Consider the following 16,041-nt stretch of genomic DNA (forward strand, 5'->3'; position numbering starts at 1 on the left):
GTGAGATGTAGGTGAACAGAACGACCCACCAAGGTACATCAGTGGTCACACTTAATTATTATTTTTTTGTGGCTATTCAATCACACTCCCGTCAGCGATTCAATCATCCACCTACTAACTTACAGCAAAATAATACGAGGACAATTTTAAAGTTTGCTGAAGAAAAATGTCTTCACGTATTAAGCATTAACTCATTTATTGCGTTTTCCAAAACAGTTGTTCGCTCAACACAACATTCAGCTATTGATGAGATAATTGTAGATATGAAATGGAAAACCGAAGTGCACGTCTTCTCTGAGATGGAGTCTCAGCACCATGTGATCATTAGAGCAGCACCACGTGATCATTAGAGCAGCACCATGTGATCAAATGGGTAATTCCAGACTGTCCTAAAATTAGATAGTCAACCAGAAGTTGCTCGCTGCACATTTGGGCATTGTGCAATCATTTGCTTTAGATCGGTGGTTCTTAACCTGGGTTCGACCGAACCCCAGGGGTTCACAGTGAGACAGTCTGAGGGGTTCGGCGGAGGTCCGACCGAACCCCAGGGTTTTTTTAGTTTTGTATCAATTTTGAATCTATGTGTAATTACGCTTATTATTAATATTATTATTATTTTGCGATGTATGTTACGAATGAATGGAAATGTTATTTGTAATAATTGTATTCCCATCCCATTCATGGTTTCTCTGGTCTGTGTTTAAGATAGGTCGTTTCACACTGACTGTAGTAAGTTGAATCAATGGGCAACTTGCTAATTATTCTGTTGATGGTGCTTACTTGCTTACTGGATTTTGGACTTTGCAGGTGTTCATAAATTCCAGTGAATAGCCTCGATTAGCTTGCCGTGTGCCATACGTCATTGGTCGCGCCTTACTTTGGAGTTACTGATTAATTGAAAAGTAAGTTGGAAATGTTTGTGGATATGCAGGGTGGGTTCAGAGTTATAATAAAGTCAAAAGTGGATGGTGATTATAAAATATGATTGAATTACTCAGAAAATTAGGTGGAGGTGATATAACTCCTTTGGTCGCAATTCAAAACTAACAATTCGCAGTTTTCTATGTAATATTATTATGGGATTTGAGGTGTTGGTGTTGGTGTTGCCTGGTGTTGGCTTAGTGGGTTCCCCTCTTGCTCACCTCCCGTTTATTATCATACTATTTATTAAAATGGCTATCCACAAAGGCTATGGATGCCGGCTATATACCCTATAGGGTGCCGGCTATGGATCCTAGGATCCTGGGTTCGAATCCCGGTCGATCGCTGAATTAACGCCAGGGGGGTTGACTCAGCCTGTCATCCTTCCAAGGTCAGCAAATTGAGTACCAGCTTGCGGGGATGAATGATCCCGGTGTGTACCCCGATTTAGAATAGGTACACCGTATCCCTGCGCATCGTAAGAGCATGACCAAGGATTGGCGTCAGGAAGGGCATCCGGCCATAAAAACATTGCCTCAAACAGGGAACCATGATTGTCATGGGGCCCGCAAGGCTAACCCCCGCTTTAGCGGGGAAAATGGCCTTAAAACGATAATTCATATTCACATATTTGAGGTGACATAGAGTTGAGTAGATAATAAATCCCGTCATCATAACTATAAATTATGTTTTCTTCGTTAAAATTTCTCAGTTTTCAGAGGGGTAGGGGTACTGATTATATATAAGCATGTTCCTTTTTAAATTTTTGTCATATAATTATTTGCCCGAACTCAATTATGATCAGTTTGTTCCTTTTTTTTTTTTTTTTTTTTTGCAGTATGTCGAGCAAAAAATGAAAGTGGTCGGAGGATTACGTGCGGTACGGGTTCACATGTTTGACGGAACGGGACGGAAGTCAGCGTCCTCAATGCATGCTTTGCAATGTCAAGTTGAGCAACTCCAGCCTAGCACCAGCAAAACTACGGGAACACTTCAAAAAACTGCACGGCGAGGGGCAGTACAAGGACGCAACGCTGGATGAATTCAAATTGAAGAGTCCGATTCGACGCAAGTGCTACCTTGCCCACTCTCGGCTTTGTTCCAATTGACAAACCGATCCTCACCGCGTCGTATGAAGTTGCGTACCTGATCGCAAAGCAGGGCAAACCGCACACCGTTGGCGAGACACTCATCAAACCGGCCGCGTTGAAGATGGCCAACATCATGCTGGGAAAAGCTGCTGAAAACAAGTTGTCTCTCGTTCCACTATTGTAGTTGTATCTCAAATGACACCATCAGATGCAGAATCGACGACATGAGCGACGTCATCTTCGCCCAGGTAGTTGCAGATTTAGTCACGAGCCCAAAAAAATTCAGCCTTCAACTCGACGAGACCACCTACATTTCGAATTTGAGCCAGCTCATCTTATTTGTGCGTTATGTCAAAGGAGACGAGATCAAGGAAAACTTTCTGTTCTGCAAGCCTCTCACAACAACGACGAAGGCAGCTGACGTGAAGAAGCTTGTGGACGACTTATTCAGAAGCAACGGCCTCTCGTGGAACATGGTGTCTGCAGTTTGCTCGGACGGAGCTCCAGCCATGCTGGGATGCAACTCCGGTTTTGGAGCGCTGGTGAAGGCCGATGCACCACACATCATCGTCACGCACTGCGTCCTGCACAGACACGCGCTGGCATCAAAAACCCTGCCTCCAAAACTGGCCAATGTTCTGAAAATCGTCGTTGAAACTGTGAATTACGTGTGAAGCCGTGCTCTGAATCATCGCATCTTCAAAGAGCTGTGCAATGAAATCGGCTCTGAATTCGAAGTCCTTCTCTACCACTCTAACGTTCGATGGTTATCACGAGGGGAGGTAGTGAGCCGTGTTTTTGCCTTGCGTGTAGAATGAGCCCTGTTTTTGCGATAACACCAGCATTGCCATGCAAAGCACTTCCAAGAGTCAGAGTTCATCCTCGCCTTGGCATACTTGGCTGACATCTTCGACGCACTCAATCATCTCAATTGCCAGATGCACGGCGGTGGAGTGAATGTCATCGAATCTGATGAAAAGCTGAGCGCTTTCCGAAAGAAGTTACCGTTGTGGAGGTGGCGAACAGAGAACGACAACTTCGCAAACTTTTCGCTACTGGAGGAGTGCGTGGGCGGGATTGAAGATGAGTCTGAAGTTGGAGGCACTGCTGTACTGGGGGAGCTGAAGCAAGCGATTGCCACGCACTTGGATGAGCTGGGAAAGTCATTCGTCGGCTACTCCCCCGACCAAGAGCAATACCCAGCATGGGTGCGGCAGCCGTTTACTTTCGACGTTGCAACGGCAGATGTCAACGACCAATACCTCGACGACCTCATCGAACTTCAGCAGAGCCAGAATGAACAACAACTCTTCGGCACAACAACGCTCTCAACATTTTGGTGCCGCAAAATGGATCGCTAAAAATGGTATCCTCACATCGCTAAAATTGCCCTTGAGATCCTCACGCCGTTCGTTACAACGTATCTCTGCGAGCATGCGTTTTCGAAACTGGTGTACATTAAGACAAAGAAAAGGAGCAGGCTTGCATGTGAAAATGATTTGAGGGTGGCCCTTGACAAAACAAAACCACGCATTTCCCAGATCGCCTCCCGAAAAGAAGAACAGAAAACGCATTAAGATGCAATTCTTCTTAATTTTTTGGTCAAATTTGAGTGGTTCCGTGAGTGTTCGGTGGGTTTCGTTAGGGTTCGGCGCCTTTAAAAAGGTTAAGAACCACTGCTTTAGATGATTCTAGCATGCGGCTAACAACGTGATGCGTGCATATCGCAAGCTCACGGCCTTGCTTCTACATCGGCATTATGCAAATTATTTTTGAGGTGGCGTTCGGCGTATGAAAACCAAGCTCGGTCTACCAGGTGCTGGGGTGTGTTCCATCACCAAGCAGCTTGTAGAGCACTCGCCAAGTGGCTTAAGCACTCAAGCAAGCACTCCAAAGTAACGGTTATAAGGGACAGCTGGCTTGGATAGCCAGCTGATTGGTAAAGGGACACCCCTGGATCAGCTTTTTGTGTGAGTTTGTGTTTATGGCTGGCGATGTCGGGTAAGATTAGGGGTTTACTGTTATTATAATCGCATAAAAGAATTTGAAATACATCTACGGGAGTGGTCAGGGGGAGGAGGAGGGGAGTGGGGGTCATGTTATTTGTTTCATTACTGCCAATTATTGTTAATATTATTATTTTAATATAGACATCAACAGAGACATATCAAGGACATTTTCATAAAACAGAATTAAAAAGAACCACAAAGCTTTTCATTGTGCTTCTTCTTTGAAGAGGAACACAATCTCGTCTCCCAGTCACATATTTCGACGAAGAGGAGTCTGCAGAGGCCCCGCCCCAGACTCTACAACCTTTAATTGTAGCGGTGAACACTGACCAGACTCCAACCGAGAGCATTGAGAGGTGATGATCTCAGCAGAGAGCATCCAATCGGAATTGTTAAATAGGTGGCCTAGATAGGTTCTTCTTCAATGTTACCTGCCCTGAGTGCACAGTGAAAAGCTGTGTGGTTCTTTTTAATTACTTTTAATGGGAATGTCCTTAATATGCCTCAGTTGATATCTATATTAACGTTTTGTAGTGCTAAGCATCTTTTTACTATTATTATTATTATTTATATTATTATTTTGCAATACAGTACTGTAATGACTAATGTTAATATTATTATTATTATTATTATGCTATGCTATTATCATTATTATTGTTATTACTTTTACCATTTGAAGTGGTCTAAGAAAAATGCCACAATAACGTGGAACTATGCCCAAGTTGTTGCATATTATACACCTTCCCAAAGCAGAAGACGGAAATAAAACATGGAAATTCCTTCGGATGTTTTGCATTCGAGTCTAAAGCAACATAAGCTAAGCGAGTGTGATAATAACATGCAGGGAGTCCTCTTAGTCGTGATACAATTGATGGTTCTGAAGCGTCACTCATAATACCCTCTCCCACCACCACTGGAAGTGGCGCTAGACGATACACGTTTATGAAGAAGACAATTTGTGTTGCTCCCATTTCGGAATGCCAAATGAGGGGAGCATATGAAGTCGCTACAACCTTTGTCATTTGATCTTGGCAAGTTTAGTTCGTCGAGATTGTATAATGATAAATCACGACCGAATACATCGATGGAGAAAATATATCAAAGAATTTGATACAAGTGGCCAGATGGGCCACCCAGGACCAGGTTTTGGTGGCCCGACGGAGTTTTTGGTGGCATTTGCCACCGGGCCACCAATTATTTCGAACCCTGTACATTATAGTCAGAGACATTAGAGTTGTCAGAGTCAGTGGGATTGTCCGAGTAGAACAGCTGTGATGTGCTTTTAAAATGTTACAAGTATGGTTAACATACAGTAAGTTAATCTCGAAACAACTTCGTCCTGCTGCAAACAAAGTAAAGAAAAATGACATTTTCTCAAAGAAGATACGAAATAGCTCAACATAACAATACAAGGACCAACTTTCTTCGCAGTGCCAACGAGGACGAAACCAACGGGTGGGCCAATGAACTTTGGGGAGGAGATGACTGCAGACATGATGATGCCTTGTGTAATCCGTTTTTATCTGTTAAAATCTCCTTTTAGTCCGGCAGATATGTGAAGAATTGTGGTAGAATTGTGCCTTTGATGATACAAGCATGAAACTTGGCACACAGTTAGGGCATACCCTTACAGTGAAATTTGGATGTAGGGGCATTCCAGATTTCTCCTTGGCCCAAAATGGCGGCTAAGAAGGACATATTTACCTATTATTTCAGACTTGTCATTTGTGCTGCTATTGAAACACAATGTAATGAGCATATTATAAATTGTCATGTACATGCTATGCAATACCTTCATACTGGGTTCAAAATTGGAATCTACGGTGGCCTATAAGGGGCAGAACAAATGGTTTACCATTGCAATAGACAGGACTGGTCTAGCGGTTTAATTATTTAACTTTGCATGACTATCTGATTTCTCCTGGGTGTAATTTTGGTTCAATACCTTTATATGAACAACTTTGATGTAGCTTTATGAACTTTCCTATCATAGACTAGGTGACTATAAGGAACAATGCAAGGCTAGTGAAAAGTTACGAAAGCGAATTACTATATTTATGATAATAATGTATGTATTTCTTTTTCAGATGATAACTCGACTGCACTGCACCTTCGCTCATTGACTGTAGTAGCTACCTAGATTTGGTTCCCAATTTGTATATTGATTGGATGGTGGTGGTGGATAATGCTTAATTGACAATGGCCAACAAAAATTTCAAGCTATTAGACCCCCAAAGCCCTAGTACATCTGGAACAAACATGCCTTATCTGACAGATTGGGAGAAGTGTGTGTTATGTCAGGAGGTCACCGATGAGGCCCTTGCCTGTCCAGCTGATTTCAAGCGAACCACAGGGTCCGGATACCAAACTCTTGCAGATTATCTCCTCACCTTCAGCCAGATGGGCTGCCTGCCAAAATCTCTAGAACTGTCCCGCCTGGACGATGGTGAAGGTATCCAGTCAACCTTCCAGAGCCACAAGGCTAAGTGGCATGATTCATGCAGACTGAAATACAACAAAACTGAACTGCATCGGGCACAAAAAAGAGAAACGTCTAGTGAAGAAACCGCAAGTGTCTCAAGAAAGTACACCCGTCACAGAGTACATGTAGACCACACACAGCCACAGCCTGAAAAGTGTTTCTTTTGTGACAAACCAGCGGGTACTAATTCTCTGCGAAAAGCTTCCACCTTCGACCTCGATAAACATGTCAGGACAGCTGCCCTGAAACTAGGAGATCAGGCACTTCTTGCTAAACTGAGTGCAGGTGACCTTATAGCACAAGATGCACAGTACCACGTGAAGTGTCTGGTGTCACTTTATAACAAAGCAAGGGCCACAAGCACAACACTGAATGAACAAGATGATATCAATCACGGTATAGCACTTGGAGAGCTAGTGTCCTACATCGATGATGCCCGCACAGATGCTCTTGTGACACCAGTGTTCAAGCTGGTAGACCTAGCAAGACTATACACCACCAGGCTGGAACAGCTTGGAACAGTCTTGACCAGGCGTGTCCACTCCACCAAACTCAAAGATCGAATCATGACATATTTTCCAGACCTAGAGGAGCACATGTCCGGTCGAGATATTCTGCTTGCTTTCAACCAGGATGTTGGCTCAGCCCTTCAGAAGGCATGTGATCACGACACTGACAGTGATGGAGTTTGTCTTGCTAGAGCCGCAAATATAGTTCGTAGAGACATGTTGAAAATGAACTCAACATTTAGTGGTTCGTTTGAAGCCCACTGCCAAGAACATTCGGTTCCTAATTCGCTTGTATCACTAGTTTCTATGATCTTGAATGGTCCTAACATCCAAGAGCAGTCAAGCCACTCGTCGGTATCAACACCTACTCTCACAATCTCACAACTCCTTATGTTCAACAGTTACTCACGCCGCAGAGAGAGTAGCAGTACTACCACGTCCACGAGGCACAGTCACAATCGGGAGACTCCCCTGCCTGTGTACCTGGGCACCCTTATCCACACAAAGACTCGAAAAAGAGACCTGGTTGATACTATGTTCAACCTGGGTCTCTCGATCTCCTATGACAGGGTGCTTAGCATCTCCACGGACTTGGGGAACAGAATCTGCCGTTTCTTCCAAAATGAGGGTACAGTTTGCCCCCCTGAGCTAAAAAGTGACCTCTTCACAACTGGGGCAGTGGATAACATTGATCATAACCCCAGTTCAACAAGTGCCCACGACTCCTTCCATGGCACTGGCATTTCACTTTTCCAGCACCCAAATAGCAATAGCCGTGGAGTTCAACGGGTAAACCCAGATGACACATCAACAACAGATGCACACCTGCCACAGTCATACACCATCGTACCTCCTGTTGTTCTGGGTAAATGTGACCCACCTGTACCCAAGCTAGCGGGTCCCAACAAAAGCAACTGCCAACTCATCCCTGAAGCAATGCAGATTGAGTACAGGTAACTGATTATTGTGTTTGAACTGTGGACAGTTATATGTGTACCTAAATAACCAAGACTTGTTAACTTGTGTGAACTTGTTTGTTCTTAATTGTGTTCATTATCTTGCATTTTGACAGGTGGCTGGAGCAGATGGAGAAGACAGTGCTATCTGACACACCACTTAAGGGAGACGAGACAGTATCATGGGCTGGATACCATGCCAGCAAGCAGTCTATTCCAGAAGAACCAGAGTGTAGTGTGGCCTTAACTTCATTGCTGCCTCTCTTCTATGACCAGGCAAAATCTGTGGCAATGATTTGTCACTCCATGGATGTCATCAAGAAAGCAATCGATATTCTGAATCCAGGTCAGATCCCTGTAATCACACTTGATCAGCCACTGTACACACTTGCCAAACAGATCCAATGGAGATGGCCAGAAACACACGGAGAAGATCACTTCGTCATGGTCTTTGGTGGACTCCATATTGAGATGGCAGCATGGAAAACCCTCGGTGACCTTCTGGATAGCAGTGGGTGGACAGGCGTTCTGATGCTTGCAGGGGTTGCTACAAGTGGTACTGCTGATTCCTTCCTGAAAGTGACCCATGTGACACGCACACGACGAGCACACCAAGTCACAGCCAGTACTCTCTATCTTCTCCTGAAGGAAGCCTACAGCCATTACACCAGTGGACTAGATGAGGGACAGGATACGATACCACTAGATGACTGGTGCGGTGAACAAGCCAATGCAAGTCCACAGTTTCAGTTCTGGTTCCTAATTATGCAGCTAGAACTGGCAGTCCTGATCTATGTGAGATCCGTCCGTGAAGGAAACTTCCAACTGTACACTGATGCTCTGACCAAGCTTGTACCATGGTTCTTCGCCTTGGGACATACAAACTATGCCAGGTGGATCCCAGTTCACTTGCGCGACATGGTGACACTTGCAACAAAGCATCCAACTGTATACGCACAGTTTCTGGCAGGAAACTTCACCATGAAGAAGACTACACGTGCATTCTCTGCCATAGCCTTAGACCAGGCACACGAGCAAAATAATGCATTGGTGAAAGGTGATGGAGGGGCTGTAGGTCTTACGGAGAATGCTGCAGCTTTGCGCCGATGGATGGTGTCTGGTCCAGAGATGGCCAAACTGATCTATAAGTTCGAGGCCACAACAGAAAAAAGAATTAGGAAAACTGAACTAAAACACCATGAACAGACAAAGCACACGCAGGTAGCCTTTGCTCGAGATGTGAGAGCACTCACCCGTGTCATAGGAGAGATGGGGAACCCATTCTGTGACGACAGCAAAGATCTCTTGGTGCTAGACAGCAGAGACCTGGCAGACCCAGCAGTCATCAACACCCTTTACCAGATCGAGAAGCTGGGAAAAGAACAGTATGACACATATGTGAACGAGAGGCTTGTACATCAGACAAAGCCTATCACTGACCCAATAAAAAGAAACAATCTCCCTCTCTTCAGCCGACCCCCAGTCAGAGAGAAGTCAAGAACAGAGTTGAAGGTGGTATCTCTGAAGAATGACTGCGTTCTGTTCTCCAGGCTGTTTATTGCATCCCAGACACGGAATGGAGATCTTGATGAATTCTTTGCACATGAAAACCAAGCTTGTCCCCCTGCATTGTCACAAATGGGCAAAATCCGGCTTGGAACCAAGTCTGATCTGGTTGGGTGCTTAGAAGATCTGATCACCTCACGGGAAAATGATGATGTAAGCCCCCCTGTTGAAGTCATGATCCTGGATGGAGCAGCCATCGTGAACATGCTGGCACCTCGTAATGCGAAGACCTTCTCTGAGTATGCATCACTAGTATTCTTGCCATACATCACATCTCAGATACAAAATAAGAGCAGGGTTGATATTATCTGGGATGAATATTTCCCAGACAGTTTGAAAGCCGACACCAGGAAGACGAGGGGTAAAGGCACCAGGAGACGAGTTGAGCCATCTAGTTCCATCCCTCGAAACTGGCAGGCCTTCCTTCGCATAGACGAGAACAAGGTGGAGTTGTTTGACTTTCTAGCAACGAGGATAGCAAACATTGAGACTGACAAGCAAATCGTCACCACAAACCACAAAGAAGTTTTTTGTACACAGCCACGAGATGTTACTGGTCTTTCCCCGTGTAGTCACGAGGAGGCAGATACAAGGATACTACTCCATGTCCAAGATGCAGTCAGACAGGGCTATACCAAGGTGTCAATCCGCACAGTGGACACAGATGTTTTGATCCTTGCAGTGGCAGCAACTGGATATCTTGACATCGATGAACTCTGGGTTGCTTTTGGCACAGGGAAGAATTTCAGGCACTTGGCAGCTCACGAGATGGCTGTGGCACTGGGACCAAACAAGTGCCGAGGGTTGCCATTCTTCCACGCCTTCACTGGGTGTGACACCGTGTCCTGCTTCGGCGGAAGGGGGAAGAAAACAGCATGGGAAACATGGAAAGCCTATGATGAGGTCACCTCAGCTTTCTGCGCACTGGCTGCCACACCAACCATTTCAACTGCAAATGACAACATGGATCCACTGGAGCGTTTTGTTGTTCTGCTCTACGATCGAACAAGCAGCCAGGAACATGTTAACGATGCCCGCAAGCATCTCTTCACCCAGACTGGTAGATCAATAGAGGCTATCCCACCAACGCAAGAAGCCCTCAGACAACACATCAAGAGAGCTGCCTACCAAGCCGGCTTTTGTTGGGGCCAGATGATGATTTGCGCACCTGAGCTCCCATCGCCAAGTGAATGGGGTTGGAAACAGAGTAATAACGGCTGGGGGATATATTGGACAACCCTCACAGAGGCAACTGAGGCATGCCGACAATTGATTAGATGTGGATGCAAGAAGGGTTGCAGGAAACAGTGCAAGTGTGTTAAGGCCGCACTCCAGTGCTCAGCTCTGTGTCACTGTGCAGGGGAGTGCACACGATAGTATACAGGAGGAATAACACACCTGTTACATATACACAAACATGTGGAAGACTGTTTTGTAGACTGTTTTATAGTGAAAGTCACTTCCACAGCGTTAATGTGGCATTTTCACTTCATTTCCATTGTGTTTCTGGAGTTTGCTCAAAATAGCTCAAAAAGTAATTATTTTTGTAAAGAATAAGGACCAAATAAATGTTATGTGAGTTTGTTGACATTTAATTATGATCTTACAACCTGTTTACATGAAAAAAACATCATAGGTGTGCTTGAGCAATAAGTAAATCTAGTTTTATAGACATCGGTACTGTGTATCTTATTATCCGTAAACGGCCATTTTTAAAATGGCCGCCATTTTGTCCCTAGGAAAAGATTTGAATGCCCCTATATCCAAAAATCTTCCTAGTAGTATGCTCTATCAGTGTTCAAAATTTCATGCTTGTATCACCAAAAGCACAATTTTTTCACATATCTGCTGGGCTATTTTGCAAAATCATCAATAGATCATTTCGTGGTCTGAATGTAAACTGGTAACACTGGCAATAACGGTGTCGTGGCATTCAAGCTTTCTTGGCAATACTGGGAATATTGCAAACAGGCAATACATGCAATAAAGTTCCAAACTGGCAATACATGCAATAAAGTTCCAAACTGGCAATACATGCAATAAAGTTCCAAACTGGCAATACATGCAATAAAGTTCCAAACTGGCAATAAAGGTGCAAACGGAGTCGTCACCAATAGATGAGAGATACTGATGGAAGTGAGAGACGCGATTGACATCGACGGCGTAACCAACAATAGCAACTGCAAAGTCAATGAAAGAATGGCATTACAAGGCACTAACCTTGCAATTTAAATACGAATTTCAACAAGGACATGCCTTTTTGCACAATTGCAGCTCGCAAGAACACGGTCATTCAAACACAAAGCAACACCTATTCACCAAAACACATTAAACGCTGCGTTTCTCCCTCTGTCCCTCCATGACCTCGATTCCTTTATATCCCTATCTATAAGGCCATGGTGACTCAAACAATTTGATACAACAAACACACACCCACAAGAAAGTTTCCAACTCCATCTTTCCCTCCCATTATTTTCGACTCGCCCGACCACAATGATGTTTTCCAGCTGCAGATGTGCAAAAATACTGACGGGCTACAGAAGAAAGAAATCCTGCAATTGGAGGATGGCAATTCTAGAAGATAACCTAAATCCTGCAATATATTCATTACCTCCGCCACCAAAGGTGCATGGAGGTTATGTTTTCACCCCTGTCTGTCTGTTTGTCCGTTTGTCTGTGAACAAAATATCTCAAAAAGTTGTCGACGGATTCGGACGAAATTTGGCAAAGAGGTAGTGTATGTGACAAGGACGAAATGATTAGATTTTGGTGAAGATCCGGATTCGGCTAGTAGAAACTTTTAAGTGATTCTTCACCATTGGGAGATAGGGCCAAAAACGATACATAGCAGGATATCTCAAAAAGTTATGGACGGATTTGGTAGAAACTTGGTGGACTGGTTGGCTGTCTGACAAGGACGAATCAATTCAATTTTGGTGAAGATGCAGATCCGGATCTAGCTAGTATAATTTTTTAAGTGATTCTTCACCATTGAGTGATATGGCCAACCAGGTGGAGGTATGCTCTCGACTGAGTGCCGTTCTAGATTAAGCGCCTTATGATACAACAGCTTCGACCTCCTCTTAAACAAAATAGTTGTCTATTTGATTATCATCTCCCATCCACAAACATTTCGTGCATCTGCCTTCCCCCATGACATAATTTGTCCACTGTTGTGCCATATTACTCTTAAAGTATAAACACAAGTCATACTCATGCTGCATCAAAAGAGTCTAAGGTTCGATTCGTTCATTCAGTTTGTATACAGCCTGTGGCTGCTGGTTGCATCACTGCTGCGAGCGTGGCGTGCCACCGATACAATGCCCAGGGTAGATTAGAGCAGGAATTAGTCATTTGTCCAGGGTGCCGACGACAGCTCGCCTACTCTTCGCAAAGGACAGCGTGGGTTCTTAGCGTCCATAAAGCAACTAATGATGGCAGATGGGACACCCGGTTTAACGTCCATCGGAGGGACGGCACACCTTGATGATTCACCCAGCCTGTGAAACACCGGGGTGACGGTCTATAACAGGGCCGGGATTCAAACCCAGACTAGCCGGCTCAAAAGAGAATGTGCATACCTCCAGGCCATCCTGCCAGCATGCAAGCAATTATAAAATTGAAAATGGGAAATAAACTCACGATCACAGCCCAAAGTAGTCGCTGCTATTGACAAGCAATAAAGTGCTCTTCCAGAAATGGCAAAGGAACTTATTCTGTTAAGAAATGGATGAGGGAAACACTCAATGCCCAGTTTGAAGGGGAATATGGCAGTGCTTGAGCTGCATGAAGGTTTGTTTAGAGGGAGGTGGGGGGGAGGAAGGAAGTGTGATGCATCGGGATATGATGACAAAACCATTATGTCATCACATGTAATTAGGTGGTGTGTGACATCAGCACTTTTCCTTTCAATTCACCATTGGAATCAAGTGTGTTGTTGGAACATCGATCGATAAACCAAATCGATAATCACATGCCGCATAATAATGCATTATAATGCATGATAATATTCATGATATGATAATAATGCATGATAATGCATTATATGCGGTTCAGCTTTTACCACTTTGTGAAACGGCCGGCAGCGGCGTGGATTTGAAGAGGAGGTTTTTCACTTTCTGGGCCCGAGAAGCTCGAGTCAATAAATGTAGTGGGAGCTGCACAGCACATTGTTGTAATACTGTGTTAGTCATACTCAATATCATCGGTTATTACATCATCTGACACCACCATGGTATACATATACTGTAATTATGCACTTACTATACTTAACAACTATATACTATCTATATATATAAAACACAGTTTGTGTGTGTGTGTGTGTGTGTGTGTGTGTGTGTGTGTGTGTGTGTGTGTGTGTGTGTGTGTGTGTGTGTGTGTGTGTAATGTTACCGATAGACTCCTAAACGGAGAGGCTTACGTGCTTGATATTTGGCCTATTGAGCCTGGGACGAACATGGCCGAACTCAAAATATTTGATCCATATTTTTTATTCATATTTACCTCAGCGCATTTCAGCGCACGGAATCAACGGAATCAGAGCAGGTGGGCGCTGATTCGCTCAGAGCGATGACGCGATGACGCTATGAAAAAAAAATCGCTCGCTTTACCAAGGGGCTCGCTCTCCCCCTGTGCCCCTCCCCTCCCCTTCCCTTCCCCCTCCCCTCCCCCGCCCGGCAATGCCGGGTACTTCTGCTAGTATAACTATATACTTAACAAATATATATATATTATATATATATAATTATATATATATATATATACACATACACACACACACACACACACACACACACACACACACACACACACACACACACACACACACACACACACACACACACACACACACACACACACACGTGTGACATGGGTGGGAGCTGGAGGTTCTAATAATGAAGAGATGGTGGGAAAGAACAAGACAGTGAACAGGTGACAGTGTGGGGAGAGGATGACATGAAAATGATCAAGGTAGTGTGAATTTGCGATTAGTTCAGGGTGCCGATGATAACTCTCCTCTTCTTTGTGAAAGACACCGCCGCATCTTTTATGTCCAACAAAGACGAGTGCTGACCAACGGTGTCATCCAGCTTACGAAGGGGGCAGACAATGATGCCTCGCCTTGCATGTGAAACACCAGGGTAGCAGTTTATAGCTGAGCCTAGATTCAAAACCACAATAGACTGCTCAAAGGCTCGACGCGGATACCAGATTCCAATCCATTCAGTGTGTCGAATTGTCGATTACCTACTGATGATGGCTTTGTCCTTCATGTAGGAGAGCAACAGTGTCGACTGTACTGGTACTGATCTCTTGCATGTGACATGTTAAAGTGTTCGGTTTTACCAGATATATATATATATATATATATATATATATATATCTGTCGGTTCATCATCATGAACTATATCTCATTGTCAATGATTTATTGTTAACGGTATAATCAACCAGACAGGTAAGGGCGCCAGGTGTTGGCTCACAGTTAAAGTGGCTGGCTTAAGGTCTTAAGTTTGAGCCTCCATCATGCCATTGAAAAAACTCCAGGTGGGTTGACTCAGCCGGTCATCTTTCCAAGGTTGGCAAAACGAGTGCCAGCTTACTGGAAAGGGTGGCCGAGAGGTATGCACACTCACCTGGGTTCAAATCCTGACCCAGCTACAAACTGTTTTACAGTCAGGGTGATTCATCAAAGAATGTGTCAGCATCCGTTGGTGGACATTAAATATCCTACGGTGTCATTCTTGAGGAGGAGGCGAGCTATCGCCGGCATCCTCAAACAAACGACGACCAATTCCCGCGTCGTCACTTCCAGTGGTGTCGGAGTGGCGACCCGACCAGAATTGTAATCCCAGCCACTGCATCGGCATAGCCGACACTGTATATATAGAGAGAGCACGGTTCCTGATCTGATCTGAACTATAAATTATAATAAACATGAACTATATCCATTATCAATACGTCCATTAATATGATTTACCGTACCTATCGTCCACCTTCCGGGTGGGGATAACACCAGCTTCTTGGATACGATTCCTCCCGCAGCCACAGCTCCAGCTCCGGCGTTAACTCCAGTTGCAAATCCAGATGTAAATCCACCATCCTGGGCCCCGTGACCAGACGTCCAGAGAGAATTCTTTAACCACAGCCAGAATGAGAATACCTCCCGCGATATCGGGCAACACTTCTCGTTTCTGCCTTGACAGGATGGGTCACTACTTTCACTGTGAGCTGCGTCAACCTCCGAAACAAACCGATTTCGACGGATGAGGACATAAGAGAGCAGGGTCTTGGTATATAGTGGAATCCGAGGTGCTGGTTACAGAACGAAAGAAGTGAACGATCCAAGAACTCCGGCCGCCGTTTGCTTCGCCCCCAACCAGAACGCAGTCCTTCCGCTTCCGGTGTGACGTTCCATGACGCTCTTCCGGTTTACTCCGCGCTGGGACGAAGAGGGCGGGGATTGTTGCATTGAAGCTAGCTTGAAACATTCTCAAACATTTTCCTTCA

At 44.7% G+C, this 16,041-nt stretch overlaps 1 protein-coding gene across 3 annotated transcripts in view; it reads right to left on the reverse strand.

Annotated features, from left to right (window-relative positions):
* The window catches only part of LOC137434048 (uncharacterized), a 40,436-nt gene extending 24,497 nt beyond the window's left edge, over positions 1 to 15,939 (reverse strand). The window contains exons 1-2 of one of the 3 annotated variants that reach the window (XM_068126669.2): positions 15,517 to 15,923; positions 13,598 to 13,691 (exon numbers count right to left, since the gene is read on the reverse strand). The gene's annotated coding sequence lies outside the window, so the exon portion shown is untranslated. Of the gene's footprint in view, positions 1 to 13,597; positions 13,692 to 15,516 lie in introns of all 3 variants that reach the window. The other 2 variants (XM_068126667.2, XM_068126668.2) reach the window with 2 other exon arrangements.
* Positions 15,940 to 16,041: the final 102 nt, after the last annotated feature.

The sequence above is a fragment of the Myxine glutinosa genome, chromosome 10, assembly GCF_964187855.1.
Source record: "Myxine glutinosa chromosome 10, kmMyxGlut1.1, whole genome shotgun sequence".
In the NCBI taxonomy this organism is placed as follows: Eukaryota; Metazoa; Chordata; class Myxini; order Myxiniformes; family Myxinidae; genus Myxine; species Myxine glutinosa.